This window comes from Vanellus vanellus (genome assembly GCF_965231255.1).
Source record: "Vanellus vanellus genome assembly, chromosome: 13".
Lineage (NCBI taxonomy): Eukaryota > Metazoa > Chordata > Aves > Charadriiformes > Charadriidae > Vanellus > Vanellus vanellus.
Genome location: NC_138918.1, coordinates 14668845 through 14687315, shown reverse-complemented (window position 1 = coordinate 14687315; position 18471 = coordinate 14668845). Strand labels below are relative to the sequence as shown.

At 39.7% G+C, this 18471-nt stretch overlaps 2 long non-coding RNA genes across 2 annotated transcripts in view; both read left to right on the top strand.

Moving 5' to 3' along the window:
• Positions 1 to 7549: 7549 nt before the first annotated feature.
• Positions 7550 to 13432, top strand: LOC309677304. Its single transcript, XR_014269678.1, has 3 exons — positions 7550 to 7667; positions 13047 to 13100; positions 13315 to 13432. It is a non-coding gene; the product is annotated as an uncharacterized lncRNA (long non-coding RNA).
• Positions 13433 to 17124: 3692 nt separating this feature from the next.
• LOC309677043 overlaps positions 17125 to 18471 on the top strand; it is a 108808-nt gene continuing 107461 nt past the window's right edge. The window contains exon 1 of the long non-coding RNA XR_014269649.1: positions 17125 to 17196. This is a non-coding gene — a long non-coding RNA (uncharacterized lncRNA). The remainder of the gene's footprint in view (positions 17197 to 18471) is intronic.

Below are 18471 nucleotides of genomic sequence, written 5' to 3'. Positions count from 1 at the left end.
GTGATTTTGAAGACATGGCGTAAACTTAAACTGCACTGTGCCCCTACGTATTCACATTCCAAGGAGGTATGAGAACCAAAAGGCTTGCTGGAGTTACAGAGATGAGAAGAACACTTAGAACAATAGAGTCAAAAAGTGGCTGAGTTTGTCAGGGACCCCTGGAGATCATCTAGTCAAAAACCCCTGCTCAGAGCAGGACCAATTAAGCATGTTGCACTCAACTGTGTCTAGTTGGATTGTGAATATCTCCAAGAACAGACAAGCCACAACCTCTGTGGGCAACTTGTTCCAGTGTTTGATCAACCTTACAGTAAAAGACTTTCTTATGTTTAGATGTATTTTTTTGTATTGCCATTTGTGCCCATTTCTTCTTGTCCTATCACTGGATATTGCTGAGAAGAGTCTGTTTCTGCCTTCTTTACGCCCTCCCATCAGGTATTTACACACACTGATAAGATCCCCCTGAGCCTTCTCTTCCCCAGGCTGAACGATCCCAGCTCTTTCAGCATCTCCCTGGATGTAAGATGCTCCAAAAACCCTTCTACATCTTAGTGGTCCTTCACTGAACTCGCTCCAGAAAGTCCATGTCCCTCTTGTACCAGGGAGCCCGGTGCTCTAGATGTGTCTCAAGTGGTGAGCAGAGGAGGAGGATCACCTCCTTCAACCTGCTAGCAACTCTAATGCAGCCCAGGACGCTCTTGGCCTGCTTTGCTCCAAAGGCACATGGCTAGCTTTTAGTCAACTTGTTGCCCACCAGGACCCCAAGTTCTTCACACAGCTGCTTTCCAGGTGATTGTTCCCCAGCCTGTACTGATGCATGGCGTTATTCCTCCCCAGGGACAGGACTTAGCACTTCCCTTTGTTGAAATCCATTATGTTCCTGTTGGCCTATTTCTCCAGTTTTTAGAGGTTCCTCTGAATGGCTATGCGCCCACCTGGTTTATCAACCATTTCTCCCAGTTTTATATCATCTAATAAATAGAAAGGGAGCCACATAAGCACAGTGAGATTCAAATATCTATGTTTTCAGACTACGTGTACCAAAATCCAGCTGCACAGATACTCTGCTGTTTTGACAGGGATCTGAATTTTCTGAAATGGAGAAGACAGTGAAGGTCACTCACAAACTCTCCAGGGGAACCCTCACAGTACCTAAGTGCTCAAGAACACAACACCCCGCACTCTGCTGGTCTTGCTGCTAGATCTGGTTACCTTCAGAGGGAGCACTCTTTTGTTCTTGAGCTAGTGAATGTTGTCTAGTTCCCCAGATCCTCCTTCCGGCCCTTCTTGTGGATGGGCGTTACATTTGCTAACCTCCAGTCAACAGGGACCTCCCTGGTTAGCCAGGACTGCTAATAAGTGATGGCAAGTGACTTGGGGAGCACTTCTGCCAGCTCCTTCAGTACCCTTGGGGGGATCCCAGAGAGGCCCTTATTCATCAAAAATTGTCTTTCCAGTTAACAACTGCTGTGACTGGTATAAGTGAAATAAGAGAAAAAGGGAAAGGATGGTCTGAAAGGGAGTGCTCTTTGTCATATGTTTAAATTGGGAAATCCATTTATATCTGTTGGGAAATTAAAAATGGAAAAATAGGGACAAACAGATGATACATTTTTTAGATTACAAACAATTTCTAGGAAGAAATTCAAAATAATTCAAATGAACAGCACAGAAGAGAGCAAGACAATATTCAAGGACAACTAGGTAGAACGAAACTGCGGGGTGAGGTTAATTGGCATGGATGGGAAGTCGTTCTATCAGGTTTAAGCACTGAGCACATCTAAAAAATGCTGAGAAAATTGAGTTAGAGAGTATACACACAATTCTTAGGTACCATGATGATTGCATTTCTGCTTAAATGGGAGATCTAGCTACCAGAAATAATTTTCCCATTTATTCATGTGTTCACGAAGAAAAGGACATCTAGAATTAAATCTGAAGGAAAGCTCATGAGCTCCTGTCTGGTGCCTTCAATTTTAATAAGAGGACTGGCCCCTCGGAGTATGGGGGCTGCTTATGGTCCTAGTTTATTCTGACTATTAACTCAAGAGAACTCTTTGTGTCTTTTCCTAATAAAGCAAAAAACATAGAAGCCTTGGCAAGTCAGACTTATTAGGATTGTTTTTTTTTTTAAGTGAGCAGTATTTTTATTTGCATTAGATTTTTGATAACTGCTTTAGTGGCAACCCCTTGACATGTATTTTGGGAAAATGAATACTTTAAATTGTAGCTGTAAAGCCCTGTTTAATAATTTTTAACTACATATAGCAGACAAAACCATCATTATCAAACAATTAAGGTGCATGAATTATTAATTTTTAATAAAAAATAAACTACTTTCTAATTAACTCTGTAATCAAAATTGTTCCAGTATGTTATTATATCTCTTAAGATTTCAAATCCAACTGGGTTTAAATTGGTATAGTATTAAAAGAAATTGTTTCTCTGGAATGCATAATTAATAAATGTGCAGGTCTTTATTGTGATTTTTTTCCATTAACTAACTATACAAAAAAGTATATCAAGGTAAATGTAGCCTTCATTCCAATATATTTTTAAATTTGTGGAACTTTCTGTACAGATCAATGAAAAACAGACCCTAGATCATGCTTCAGTCTCTATTGGCATGCATGAGCCGTTGTAGAGCTTTGAAGAGATTTACCCCTTGGCCAAGACATTATTACGCTCACCACTGGGATTTCTTTAGAAGAACAGCCTTGTATGAATCCTAGCAGAGGGATTTTTCCATGGAGCTTGATGGAGTTAATCCTCTAAACCCCTATGAATGTCAGTGAGTGCAATGGATGCATAAATTCCATATGTGTTTTCGGAAAGTTTCCTGAATAGGTTCTAAAAATCTGAGAATAGTAATAAAAAATCTGTAGTGGATCCACAGATCCCTATTCACACTGGTTCCTTCCCATTTTCAAATTCCACTCTGCCAGCCAGTGGTACATAAAATACATGTATATATGTGTGTGCGTATATATATATAAAAATACATGTATATGTATGTGTGTGAATCTACGTACATATGTGCATACAGATATATATGTACACACACCCCCCCCACCTACATAGTTGACTCCCACCCCACTGGTCCGTAGTCACAAAACAGGCATTTCTTCCAGCAGTTTTAGTACAAGGCTCCTTTGTAAATGGACCATTTGCAAATAGCATTGTCAGGAAAATTTTCAGGCACGCAAATAGAGTAATATAATTACTTAAAGACACTCTGAAGTCAATATAAATTATACAACATGGTTTTTCAAAGTATTTTTTGGACGGCTCTAGAAATCTTGAATGGTCAGTTCCTCCAAAAGTAAAAATTCAAAAAAGAAATGCTCATAGCTGTAAAAGCGTTGCTTGCTTTTTAGACCTGATATAAACATACCATCCAATGCAAACAGATAAAATACACCATAGCAGGAGGTATCCTAGGAACTAACCATGTGTTTATATCCCACTTATGAGAGTGTATGTATAAGAAAGTAAACAAAATATATGTGGACTAGTGGTTATGAATAAGCCTAATTTCTCCAAAACACATATCTTATGTGTTTATGTGTTATATGTGCCCAAGCAAACATTAAAAAAACCCAAAGTGGCTTCATGTTAAATGTACTACATAGAACAGAAGGAACTATAAACAAAGGAATTATAAACAGAAGGAATTATAAACAAAACCTGTAATTGGTTATCCAAAATTTTAAATGCAGAGATTCATGACAATTTCTTAAACATTCAGTGTTGTGGATATTGAAACAAAATTAATATAAATTCAGAAGTTATTTTACATCTACTAAATTAGACTTAATCTCATATCATACCATCTACTGGCAAAATCGGTCATAGCTCACTATACATACATACATATATATATAAAATAATTTCCTCTGCTTTCATGGAGAGTAAAATTTATTTGATGAAGGTAAACAAAATCTGGCACTTGGAAGCAGGAGGAGTAATATACAGCATCACTGTTCAAAGACATAGCATTTCACTGTTTTCCCTGAAATTTTTTTGTGTGAATGTCTTGTCCTGATGCCAGTGTCTACTCTTTGCCAAGAGGTGGCGTATGTCTTGTATTCTGATGGCTGGCTTCTTCATGGACAAGAAATCGGTGACATTAAATCTCCGTGTATTTCCAGTATAAATTATTTAATTTGATAACTCTTGGGAGAGGACCCTCAAAAATATCCAGGGTATTTGCTTTGGAAAGCTCAGCCCCATAGGAATGCTAAGCTCCCAAGGAGAGACTCTCCATTAAGCTGTATATAAAAAGAATGCACAGTAGCAATTGCACAGTTGAATATTTGGCCACAAAGGAAGAAAAAATCGTGTGGAAAGAAATGTGCAGCAGTACTATGCTGTGACACTAGTGTTACAATAGTATATTACACAAAGAAATGTGTACAAAGTATGATTGGGAATGAAGTTGTCTTTAAAGAGGGAATAACCATACATAGTTCTTACTCTGGTGCAAACCTCTGAGGAAAAGCAGAGAACTAAAGACTGCTTTTCAGGACACCGGGACTGCTGGCAACAGATGGCAAAAGTCTGTCTCAGAAGGGGAAAAGGGTTTTAGGGCAGGAGTTGGCGGGGCTCATTGACAGAGCTTTAAACTAGATTCGAAGGGGGATGGGGATAGATCCGAGCTTGATAGCAAAAAGCCTGAAAGCGGCATGCTGGCACTAGACCTGGAAAAGATAGGGGGTGTAACCGGGCCCCTTAGGAATAAGTCTGGGGGTGGCAGAATTTCTGCTCCCTTCAGTAAAAAGGAGAAAGGACCAATAGCCCAGCTGAAGTGCTTATACACTAATGCATGTAGCATGGGCAACAAACAGGAGGAGCTGGAAGCCATTGTACAGCAGGATAATTATGATGTAGTCACCATCACAGAAACGTGGTGGGATGACTCATATCGCTATAGTGCTGCCATGGATGGCTATAGGCTCTTCAGGAAGGATAGGCAAGCAAGGAGAGGCGAGGGGGGTGGCCCTCTATGTCAGGTAGTGTTATGAATGCTTTGAACTAAATGATGGAGATAATGGGGTTGAGTTTTTATGGGTAAGAATCAGGGGGAGAGCTAACAAGGCAGATATCATAGTAGGAGTCTGTTATAGACCGCCCAACCAGGATGAGGAGGCAGATGAAATATTCTATAAACGGCTGGGAAGTCTCAAGATTGCAAGCTCTTGTCCTTGTAGGGGACTTCAATTTGCTGGACATCTGCTGGGAATACAATACAGCAGGGAGGGAACAGTCTAGAAGGTTCCTGGTGTGTACTGGGGATAACTTCCTGACACAGCTGGTGAGAGAGCCAACTAGGGAAGGTGCCCTGCTGGATCTGTTGTTTGTAAACAGGGAAGGTCTTGTGGGGGATGTGACAGTTGGAGGCTGTCTTGGGAACAGCGATCTTGAAATGATAGTTTTTGATTCTGGGAGAAGCAAGGAGGGGGGTCAGCAGAACTGCTACCTTGGACTTCTGGAGGGCGGACTTTGGGCTTTTCAAGAGCCTGGTTGACAAAGTCCCCTGGGAGGCAGTCCTCCAGGGCAAAGGAGCCCAGGAAGCCTGGATGTTTTTCAAGAAGGAACTCTTAAAGGCGCAGGAGCAGGCTGTCCCTGTGTGCCAAAAGACAAGCTGTCGAGGAAAAAGACTGGCCTGGCTAAACAGGGAGCTAGTGTTGCGAATTAGGGAAAAAAAGAGGATTTATGGCCTCTGGAAGGAAGGGCAGGCCACTCAAGAGGACTACAAAGAGGTAGTAAAGTGATGTAGGGAAAAAATCAGGAGGGCCAAAGCTCAGCTAGAACTAAACCTGGCTTCTGTTGTCAAGGACAACAAAAAAAGTTTCTATAAATATATTAGCAATAAAAAGAGGACTAAGGATAATCTCTGTCCTCTAGTAGATGGGGCCGGTAACATAGTGACCAAGGATGAGGAAAAGGCTGAGGTACTCAATGCCGCCTTTGCCTCTATCTTCAGCAGTAGGACCAGTTGTTCCCCGAGTACCCAGACCCTTGAGCTAGAAGACAAGGAGAGCAGAATGAAGCTCCTGTAATCCAAAGGGAAATGGTGAGGGACCTGCTTCAGCACCTGGAGGTGCACAACTCTATGGGGCCAGATGGGATCCACCCAAGGGTACTGAAGGAGCTGGCAATTTAACAAATTATTGACAATGTGTGACTAGTTGCAGATGTGAACTATTATTCTTCTTGTTCCTTGCTTCCATGGTTTGTAAGTTGATGTCAGTAGAACATTAAATATATATATATCAAAATACTTTAACAGCAGTGGTTGCTACGTTGTTTTGGGTTCTCCCACTAGAATTACACTTTGGAAGATTGTTGACCTGTACTTTCTGTAATAAGGATTTCCTCTACGTGTCATTTGACCACCCTTTTAGTACTGACATATATAACGAGAAATAAAACTCCCTATAGATGGTTTCTCTTTTTCTTGGAAGCCCAGCTTGAAACCATTAATACTTGAGGAAAGATTGTATTGGTAGTACCATGCTGATTTGTTTATGAAATATGTAGCCACATACACAAAAATGAAAACACTATATAATCAGGAGTTTTAGAGAAAGGACATTCTGTTTTACCTGTATCCATACATCATATGAAAAATAGTAAGAAGAACTACTTAAGAATGGAAAACTATTTAAAATGATACTTTCTCTCTTTAAAGTTTAAATTGCACTTTAAATAAGCCCATTTTAATTTAGGAATTTGGAACTAGAACTTTCACTAAAGAATGGGTGAATCAATTTTTAATCAGCTCCAGTAAGTTCATATTGTGTTGTAATTAAAAAGTAAAATTAACAGAGACAATTTAAAATTCATAAACATTCAGTGAAAAAAAAATTCAATATAATCACAAGCAAAATTACCCTTGTGTTTGTTTGCCAAGTTGTGCAAGACTGCGTTTTGGAAAAAACACTTTGCTGGCTAATATGTTAGAAGATTATAAATAAATCTTTGCACACCCTCTTACTGCAATGTTGATGAATCGGTGTTGGCATTAATTGGTATGCTTGCATAATTTTAATTTGTGAAATTAAAAATTGTAGGTGAGCATGTTTTGCATAAAACTGAATTGTTTTGATGCTTAGTGATCTTTGTGTTTGCTTCATAGTCATGGTGTTACAATTAGTATACATAATATATACCTTTAGATAGTCGTGCCTATGAAAAGATTAGAAAGTTCAGTTCTGAAGCGTAGTACTCAGGGTTTGTTATTACAGCTCTTGAGCTGTCGTAATATAAGACAATATATTTCATAATTTGCTATTTTTACCTCCATCCAATGGATAGAGTTCACAGTGGAACATGTGAAACTCTTGTTATGTCCTCTGTGCTAGAGAAAACAGTGTTCAGACAACCCAGACTTTAGCTGGACTTTATTACTTTAGTGTTAATAAGTTAGAAGGTTATCAGGAGCTAAGATATGAAATATTAGCAAGGTTTCTGTCTACTTTTCTTTTTTGATTTAAAAAACCCCATAGGGGTAAGTGCACGTTATGACTTTTCCAAGGTCTATGTGAAAAGGACTGTTTTAGGGAAAGTGATGCTAGGCAAAAAGACTAGGTATTCCTATTTTCTTATTCTTGGATAACATCAGTTAGGTAAGATTTAATCCGTGTCTATAAGAGATCCAAAAAGTAAGTCTTCATTTTCTCTGCGTTTATGATTTACTCGGATATTTTAAGCTTGCTCGTGCCTGCTCTTCCATAAGTTCTTGTTCTCTTTTGCTTTGAACTTTTAACATCTTTTTCACTAACAAGCTGACAAGCTTTCTCAAAGTTCTTTAGTATTCAATACTTCTTCACCTTTTAACCATTTCTAAAATTAGTCAATGTTACAGGCAACCAGAATGAAGCAATAAGCTAACATTGTTATGTATGCTTTATATGCAATTTTGATTGACTGTGTTAATTCAATGTCAATATAGACTATTAAGGCTTTTAAATAAATAAAATTTTATCTGTTCAGTATGTACATAAATAAGTTCCCATTATACTGAGAATTTGAAGTACCTATATAAATCTGTGGTTCATAGCAGCTTTTAAACAGAGAATGGGACTGATTCAACTCACACATATTGATATGAGTATGGAAATCAGTTGGAGTGGGATTTTTGAAGTCTCAGGGAACATAAAAATTGACTGTGTAACCTGTGTGTTTAGTGTTTAGTATTTTGAATGATGTCTGTCAGTCACAGCACATGTTCCAAACATGCTGAAAGCTCGCCTAAGACTTAGTGCCTCTATAAGATGTATCGTGTTGACTTGTACATGTCCTGTATGCAGCTCTGATGGGAAGTGGAAAGGACTGTCCAGTTTACAAATTCTAATACTTGCCCATGGGAAGCAAAGTAAGGGCATTTTATTTCAGGTGTATGTTTATGAGGACCCCACAGTATGATACTAAACCTGTGATATCAATGTAATAGAGAAATTGAGAGGTCTAACCCTACGCTGATCAATGTAAATATTCCTTTAATTTGTTCTTTCTGTCAGCTGTCTTTTGTACTTTGAGTGGATCTCTTTCCCAGTCTGGATTTTTAGTCTCTGTAGCTGTGCATTTCACTTGGATTGTCATCATCTGCTAGAATTCACATGCAACAAGTCTGCTTAGATTAAGGCAGTTCTCTGTGAATACAAGGGTAACCCCTATCTTAGAAGAATCCTCTTATAATAAGGGTCAAGACAACAAAAAGTGATAAAAAGGACATATTCGTAATATGAGTCATTGAGAATGTAATGAACTGCAAAGTTGTGGTGCCTTGGAAGACAAATTTCCCAAATTCATGTCTGGTAATTAGAGAACAAGTCCCTTCTCCCATTATTACCAGACAGCATTTCTGATTTCAGTAGATTTTTCATAGTGCTTATGATTCCTGAATAACAGTAAAAATTCACACCAGTTTAGCATTCCCAGCTAATTTATTAAGTTCTGCCTTTTGTTCTTCATAAAGTTTGTCTCAGCCGGATAATGAATAACCAAAATAATTAGTTCATACTTTTGACTTTGCCAGTAAAACCAGCACAATATCTACCCCATTTACAAAGAACATGCATCAAAATTAATGAAATTGACTTAATGGGATGAAAGATAGACTGCAACCTGGTGAGAGCTGTTTTTCTGACCATATGAGCTGCATACAAAAATAAGTATTTCTGGGAATGGTTCACAGAAGAGATAACTGTGGCTCACCAGCCCTCTAGTGCCAGATATGGCCTGGCTGAAGGCACGGCTGGGCTCCCCAGGGTGACGCAACGATGCTGATCTCAGTGCTCTCTGAGACTGGGGATCTGGAGCTCCAGCAGCCCCTCAAATGCAGTACAATGTGAATTACTAGTGAGAAGAATTACTTTTATGTAAGTGTAACAGCAGTTTTTACCTGATGTTAGATAGATACTGTGGCTTGAAAGAAAAAGACAAGAGGTGATTCAAGGAGACAAACCACTAAGTAAAAAAAAAGGGGGGGAAGACAATCTTTCCAAAAGGCAGGAAACCCACAGACACAAGTATAGAACAGGGATCTGTCTCTGAAGCATCTGGAAATGGAAAGACATACTGCACTAGTTATATTAGATAGTGATCTGAAGGAGTAATTTCTATGTTAAAGCAGTATCTAAAGAAAAAGCAGGAAAACAAAACCCCCAAACCAGAGGCTGTTTTATTAGAGGCTTTTCCTTAACAACCTGTATCCTGGAGTAGATCACTCAAAGAATCTAACTGATTTAAATTAAGTACAAGATAAAGTATTGTTGAGCAGTAATCTATGATGAGATTAATACCTCAGGATGGGAGGTATTTTAGGATTAGTTCTTAGAAATTGGCATAGGTGCCTGGATGAATTAGCAAATTTGGAATGAATCATTTTGTGGAAGTGAATGACAAGAAAAATTCAAAGAGAGTTCAGAATCCCAGGTTGCTTTCTTTTCATTATGGCATTCTTTTTGTAGTAATATCTTCCTGTGTTATATTTAAGCTAGTATTATTTCTATAGTTTGAAGCCAATCAAAAGCAAGTCAATTAACTGAGGGATTAATTAGCAGGTAGTGCTAGGGATGTGAGGTTCTGGGCATCGTAAGAGCCTTTAAAGTTCTACTATTTTCACAGGTAAATCTGTGCCCGCATGCAGTATCACTTTCTCAGCAAATAAATGTATTACTCTGTGTCCACCTGGACCAATTTCCAGTTGTTTATATTATTCACCCATGAATCTCAAGTTCCCTGAAAAAGCTATAAGACGTGCTCTGGAGAGACCTGTTTTCTCCTTATGGTTCCATATTTGGCTGTTTTGGGGATTATTCTTTTGTTGCATCCATCCCCTCAAGGGGGTTCTTTGAGGACATTCTTTGAGGAATCTGTGTCCCAAAAAATAAAAGCTGTCATGGAGGATTGCTAAGAAGAAGCACTGAGGCAGACGTTTTGCAGTTTGAGATCTGGGAAGCAAATAAAGGCAAAGAGGCAGGCATTGTTATGCCCCATGCAGATGGCTCCTTCAGGGAGAGCTATTTTCCTGGGATATGATGGATTATTCCAGGTAGGAATGGATTAATTCAGTGGGCGATAAGAATATTTCCCATTTGTGCAGCAGTAGAATGAGTTGCCTCTTGAACCACCAGATTAGTGGACCATTGGCTGCCCCTGAAATAGTGCTCTAAAAACTTTTAGATCTGAAAAGGTGTGCTTATTATTCATGTTTCTCAGGTGGAAGAAGATTCTCCATCACTGATGCCAATGTATTCATGCTTTATTTCATTGATTATTGTTCCTGCCTATTTAATTCAGTATGGCTCCTGCCATATATTCCTTCTGTTCATGATTTCTTGCCTGATCACTGAGGGATGAGCTGGCAACGAAACATCTGTGTACATATCTCTCCCAAGCCATTGGCTTGGGTGTGGCAGAAATCAATGTTATTAATATGCAAAATGAGTCATACTACAGTTGGTATGTATAGGTCCTGAGAAAAAAACCTGCAGGCAAAATAGGATCTTGGACAAAGTGCAGATGAATGCCTTAAGTTTTGGTTCTTATCAATAGTACTGGATAACAAATTTGTGTAACAACTGTTACAGGAGCAGAGCATAATGGGAATAGTTAAACAGGAATTAACCTGTTTGAAAAGGGTTTGAAAGACATGGTGGCTAAAATCAAGGCAACATATCACTAAGCAACAACACTGTGTGAAATAGTGCTTCTGACATAATCCTGGTGCGGAAGAGGGTAGGTTGTAAGGTTCTCCATACCCTTTGCATAAACTTGAGAATTTCTGTAATAGTATTCTTGTCCTGAAGCTGAGGAGGAAGAGAGTAATGTAACTGCAGCAGTGGGTGATGGATGGATAGCTAAAACGATGAGTGCCTTCAGCCCACTCACTCAGATGCTCTGCAGTACTGATGGCTGGAAAAGGTGGCAGTGCCAAGTTTTCAGCAGGTGTCCATCACCCACTTTTACCCACCATCGGGCATAAATATATCAAGAAGTCTTTAGTAAAGCAGCAGGCAATATAATTCCTGAGAAACAGTTATGACTTCTGATAGGAGACATACAGTATGTGTTCATCTGAATAAATAAATGCCAGCTTCCACGGGAATGTGCTCAGAGTATTGCAGAGGGCAGCAGCAACAGCAATTTCTGAGAAGTTACGGAGAAATGAAGGGGACACCCCCACTGCTGGGATGGGGCGGGGTGTTGTTTCTATCAACAGCAAAAAGTTCAAGAGATGTCTGGAAGAAGGGGGCTGTATGTAAAGTGTCTTTTCACCCTTTAATTTTCTTAACTTTCAGCATGGAAAGCAACAGTAAGCCCTTTAATGGTTTATTTTTTTTTCCACACTCATGTATTTGTGTTTAATACACAGAGTATATATTTCCAGTCAATATTTTCATGGCACACCATTGAAAAACAGATGGCTGCAGAGAAAATACACCTCCTTGTGTCTCCTTTAGCTTTTTTCCTTCCAAATTACATGGGAAAACCATCAATCTTTCTGCCAACTCACAGTGTTTCATGCGTCTACTTTTCTGTATGCAAATTCCCACCCAAAATCAAAGTATTCTGTGCTTTGTTCATGTTGGGCTAAAAAGCTCAGGGAAACTGCGAAGAAACATTCTACCCTTGCCATGCGTATTCCCTTTACCTTGTGGAGTTCCAAATGATGTCAAAGAGCAAGTTCTTTCTTTCTTTCTCTCTCTCTTTCTCTCTTTCTTTCTTTTCAATAGATTTTTTTTTTTCATTGTTGCTGTTTGTGTACTAGGCAGAGGGAGTAATTTGGGAGGATAGCATCTTCTTTTTAACCCCAGTACCATGTTCCCTTTTCCAACTTAATAGAGAGCGGAAAGATTACATTCTGTGTTCGACACCTGTAACTGGTGTAGGTGTTTTTACTTTTATCTGTGGATTCTCAGTCAAGGTACAAGTATTGCTACAGTGTATATGGGGTTTACTTAAGTTCTGGAGGAATTAGGAGGGTTTTTTAATGTGTTTGTTTGTTTTTCTCTGGGAAAGGAGTCCTCCAAAATAGCACAGTCAAAGTGTTAACTCAAAAATGATTAGTAAAAATGACTATTGACCAGCCTCTCCTTTGTGGCTAAAACTCTTAAACAGTGGTGCTAGTGTGTTATTAGTGCACAGCCGACTTCTCTCAAACGCATTCTTTCAGCACACCGTCACTCTTCCAGTGCACTCTTCCAGTTTCTTCCCTCTTCCCAACTCAGGAGTCACAAATGTGCCTTTATTAATTAATCTTAAATTCTGCAGTATTCTGAGCTTATGAGTAGTATAACTGCCAGAAGCTGTAATACTGCCCAGAGAAGCTGTGGCTGCCCCATCCCTGGAGGTGTTCAAGGCCAGGCTGGATGGGGCTTGGAGGAACTTGGTCTAGGGGGAGGTGTCCCTGCCCATGGCAGGGGGGTTGGAACTCGGTGATCTTTAAGGTCCCTTCCAACTCTAACCACTCTATGATTCTATGATTCTATAATTCTGGCAGAAGTTTTTAATACTTTTCTTCTTAATATCAACAGTTGGCTTTTATCAGAGACAAGGTATTCAGGAAGATGCATCTTTAGGCTGATCAGGTAGGGCATTTCTTTTATATTATGTTTATGTTATATTTATTATATTATAATTCAGGTTTGGGTTTGTTTTTTTTTTTTTTTTTTTTTTTAAGTCACATTGCAAATGAACATACTTTCCTTTTTGGTTCTGTTTGCTAGAGATAAAGTCAAAATGATGTTAATATTTGAAAACATATTCTTCTTTCTTGTTATCCATTTGTAATTCAAATGGTAGGTACCCCTGGCCCAGCTGATCCTCCCCCTCTCCAGCTGTCTACAAACCTTTGAGGACTAAGCATCATAAACTGTGACAATAATTTCTAAGATTGTTATGCAGCTACTTGTCAACGGCAAGCTATCTAGGAATTTGAATATAATCTTTTTTTTAAAGTTCTTTTAATAACTATTTATATTGTACTTATGGTTTGTTGATATGTTTATTTATTTTTAACTGGTGAATCTTTTTTTCCTTTGTAATTCTTTGTGACTACGAATACACTGTAAAAAGGAACTTATTTCAGACTGGTAAAAAGCGGGGTTGGTACTGCAAAAAAGGTGCAAAAACTTGCTTTGGAATATTGTGAAGTGTGAAAACAAGACCGTCCAATAGAAAACTATTTAATACCAATGAAACACATGTTTGTGCTTGATAAGTAGAAAATAATTGTTTCGTCAGTGAGTCACTCATCTTTTTCTTCACAAGTATGTCAGTGACAGAAGTTTCAGTTATGATGTGAAATCCAGAAACCTTCAAAACATTTGCCACAAAAGAAGAAATTCTGCAATTCAGTTTTTTTCCAGTGTGGTTATCAGTAGCACACTGTTCAATTATCATAGGCATTATATATCTCAGAACTCTTTTGAGTACACACACAATAACTTCTCTGGAAAGAAAGGACACCTTTTAAAGATTGAATTGCTCAGTTTTCTGAATGCAAAGGAACCCTTGGGAAGTAAAAATACCTGCTCTCAAAGAGCTAGTCTCATATCTACTCGTACAGCTTGGTCCAACCCCCAGTGAAGTCAATAAGTCTCTGACTGAGACTTAGGAAGAATTAGAGACAAAAATGTACATCTCTTAACTAAGTGTTTCTGGAGAAGAGGTAGTTATTTCATGTGGAGCAAAAGGAGAATGAGTTGACAAAGAACAAAATGTTATATGACAATGAAATACCAAAACTACTCCAACATTTCAGACATATATAGAGGACACTGCATCCTGTCTACTCCTTTTAGGCTGCCTGGGCTTGATCTAGTCGTCTATACCATTTAACTTAGTGGCAAGTGGCACTAGGTACGTTGTAGCTTGGTCATTTTGTCTGTTGACAATAGCTGAGCAATGTTTTCTTAAGGGATGATCAGTTACTTCAGAGTTGTTGAGCCAAGCACAATGTGACAGTACCTATCCTTACAGCAAGTATGGGTACTCTCCACAGTACGTTCTGCATAATCCGTAAGGGACTTCATAGACATGGCATGTTGTAGGTGGAAAGGAAATTTGGCCTCAGACACAGCCTAAAGTATGTGTTAATCAAGGGATACAGAGAATGTTCTGTAAATTCTGTGAGTTGGTGTGGAATAATTACTAAAATGGTCAATAATACAGCATTGGTCACACATTAAGGAAAGGTATAAAATCCAAAGTTTTCTAGGGTAGAATACAGCCACAACTGGTATGTGAAGAATCCGCTACATCTGCAATTCCCTGTACAATATTGCTTCCAAAGCAACATGGGGAGTGGAGTGGGATGGAGACTCCAAGGCCAAACCCTGTGGTAATCCAGCAAAGGGGAACGAGATGGAACCATGGAAGAAAAACAGTGCGAAGGATGGAGCGGAGTGGAGACACCGCGGCTAAAATTCTGATAAAATGGAAACTTGAGAACCAAATGGAGCCCTTGAAGGTCTTATGGAACTGATTAACTGCCTACTTGTTACCCTGAGCCAACAATCTGTCATTTTTTTGATGAAATGCTGTCCTTTGGTGAACTTGGCTCATTATAATGTCATTATAATACCAAAACACACTTCCATCCCAAAAGCTACCCTCCTCCAAGGTGCGACCACTCCTCCTTGAGTCTGAGCCCTAAATTTTTTGTAAACTATACCCTTAAATGTAAGGCGAGAAAATTTTACACCAATCATAATGAAAGTATTTATGACTAGAGTCACTCAAACTCCACCTTGAAGATAAAAAATAGTATAAAAATAGCCTCAGAAAGGGGGGATGTTAGGGAAGACACCATCGTGAACAAGTCGAGGAGAACTCCATCAAGACTGCCTTGACTTCTAGGATCAGTTGACGGGCTAAGCCTCTCTTCCCCCCTCATAAGGACACTTGTGGGTAAGAGTCTAACACTTGGCTATACCAAGTGCTTCCCTGGGAAACTTAGAAATCTCTATAGAGTTGTTTTCTAACTTAGTGCATTTGTAACCGAGCTATATTACTAACATCTTTATTATTCGCACGTGCTTTGCAGACAGTTGCTATAGAATCATAGAATCATAGGGTTGGAAGGGACCTCTGGAGATCATCTAGTCCAACCCCCCTGCCAGAACAGGAACACCTTAGAGCAGGTTGCACAGGAACGCGTCCAGGTGGGTTTTGAATGTCTCCAGAGATGGAGACTCCACCACCTCCCTGGGCAGCCTGTTCCAGGGCTCTACCACCCTCAAGGTAAAGAAGTTCCTCCTCATGTTTAGGTGGAACTTCCTGTGGTCACGTTTGTGCCTGTTACCTCTTGTCCTGTCACTGGGCACCACCGAAAAGAGCCTGGCCCCATCCTCCTGGCACCCACCCTTTAAGTATTTATAAGCATGGATCAGGTCCCCCCTCAACCGTCTTTTTTCCAGACTAAAGAGACCCAATTCCCTCAGTCTTTCTTCATAAGAGAGGTGTTCCAGTCCCATAATCATCTTGGTAGCCCTATGCTGCACCCTCTCCAGCAGTTCCCTGTCCTTCTTGAGCTGGGGAGCCCAGAACTGGACACAGTACTCCAGGTGCGGCCTCACCAAGGCAGAGTAGGGGGGGAGGATGATCTCCCTTGATCTGCTGGCCACACTCTTCTTGATGCACCCCAGGATGCCATTGGCCTTCTTGGCCACCAGGGCACATTGCTGGCTCATGGTCATCCTGTTGTCCACCAGGACTCCCAGGTCTCTTTCTACAGAGCTGCTCTCCAGCAGGTCAGCCCCCAACCTGTACTGATGCAGGGGGTTATTCCTCCCCAGGTGCAGCACCCTACACTTGCCCTTTTCATAAGATTCCTCTCCGCCCAACTCTCCAGCCTGTCCAGGTCTCTCTGTATGGCAGCACAGGCTTCTGGTGTGTCAGCCACCCCTCCCAGCTTTGTATCATCAGCAAACTTGCTGAGGGTGCACTCTATCCCCTCATCCAAGTCGTTGATGAATATATTGAACAGGACTGGACCCAGTACTGACCCTTGAGGGACACCACTCGTCACTGACCTCCAACTCGACTCTGTGCCCCTATCACTGGCAATCCAAAAGAACTTGTGTATCTGTTGCTTAAATAAACTAGGCAGCTAGTTGTTTGGGTTTCTCATTGAACATGACCAAAGAGTGGCCGTGTTAGTTCATGAGCACGACTGGGCTGAAGGTACAGTCTGCTATTAGTGTATCCAGAACCGTAACAGTTTAATATATATTAAATGTGCCTGAGCTGATAGTGGTGAATTGGGCATCACTCAGAATTTAAACCTAGGCACACCTAGCCTCCCACCTCGGTGAGGAGTGTTAGAACGCAAGGGGGTTTATTTTCTGCCAAAACTACTTTGCCCCTTTACACAACAGTTGGCCAAGTGATTTGGTCTAGTGGGAAGCGTCCCTGTCTATGGCAGGGGGGTTGGAACATGATGATCTTCAAGGTCCTTTCTGACTTTAAACCATTCTATGATTCTGTGATTTGTTGGCCAGTATGGGCCACATGTCTCAGGCTATTTCTGCCTACATTGAACAGCAGCTTCTAATTAGGCATAGAAATGAAATGGCTGTCTTTCCTGATCTTCCTAGGCAAGATGATTAACTCACGTCCCATCTCTTTGGAAAATCAGACCATTTGCCTGTTTTTCTAATTGTTGGTCCGGCTGAGTGACAGGTAAGAAAAAAGTCTAAACTTTCTTGCCTTTATTTCTTACATTGTAACAAAACTGAAAATGGATATGTTTTCAATTTTCAGCTTAGAAGATTAAACTATCTGTTCAATAACTTGAACTCCTGCCATTTCCTTTTTCTCTATTATCACTTAGTCACCTTGAAGGCACTCAGTTCTTGTAGTAGAAGTCCTAGTCTTAGCGTGATGACTGACATTGTAAAATTGCTTAGGAAGAGACTATTACAGAACTAAATGGGCAACTTCTGTTTCTGTTATCCTTTACACAGGCAAATGCCTGCTGGCCCACTAATCTGGACTTGTATCAGGGAAACCCATGCTCAGTCAAGATAAAATTTATTCACATTCCTGGGTACATGCCAGCTTTTTACAATTCTGTCTCCAAGAGAAGTTTCCTTTAGAGATGTTTTGAAATAAGCTGCTACTAAAATGCAGCCTAGCTTTACCTTTCAAAAAGTTGCAGCCTTTAAAATGAAAATTATTGGCTTATAAATGTTTAGGAAGTGAAAGAAAGTTGACACAAGAAGTGGTTTTGTGCATCAGAAGTCTAAACCTGTGCAAGTATTTAATGGAAATTTTTACCCACTTTCCTGATGATTACATATGAAAGCTCATTTTTTAATTTCTTTGCTGGCACAAAACACCTCTTTAATTAGGATTTTAAGAAGATATGATGCTACACATTTGAGGTTATTAAAAAAAATTCTGGGGCATGTTGATGAAAAAGAAAATGGAGATAAATGGTGTCACCTTTAACAAATGCATTCCAAAATGTAAAGGGATAGCTACACAGTTGATGCAATCAAGCTTTTCCAATAAAATGGTGTTTTTAACAAGATTTGAGGGCCTAAAATTGACATAGCTGTAATTAAAGTTCTGCACACTGATCTACCATGGCATGCACACATCTCTGTTATTAAGTCCGCTCTACCAAAAAGCTGAAGAAACCCACTGTGAAATGTATTTAAAAAAATAAATCAAGTATATTTATTCCAAGTAGGGATATCAGCACTCAGACAGCCCCTGCAGTGACTGTGACTGGAGTCAGCAAATTAAAGAATGTACCTAAAAAATTTTAATTGTTTCATTTGTCAGTCTAGTGAAGTGATCATTCACCTGTATGTTTGGGTTTTTTCTGTTGCATTTATAAAGCTCTGATTAATGTGGTATCAAATCCTATTCTGCTTATAGTTTCTGAAAGAAAATAGTGTTTATAGTTCGATTACATTTATGTATCTTTCTATGACTTTCTACCTTCCC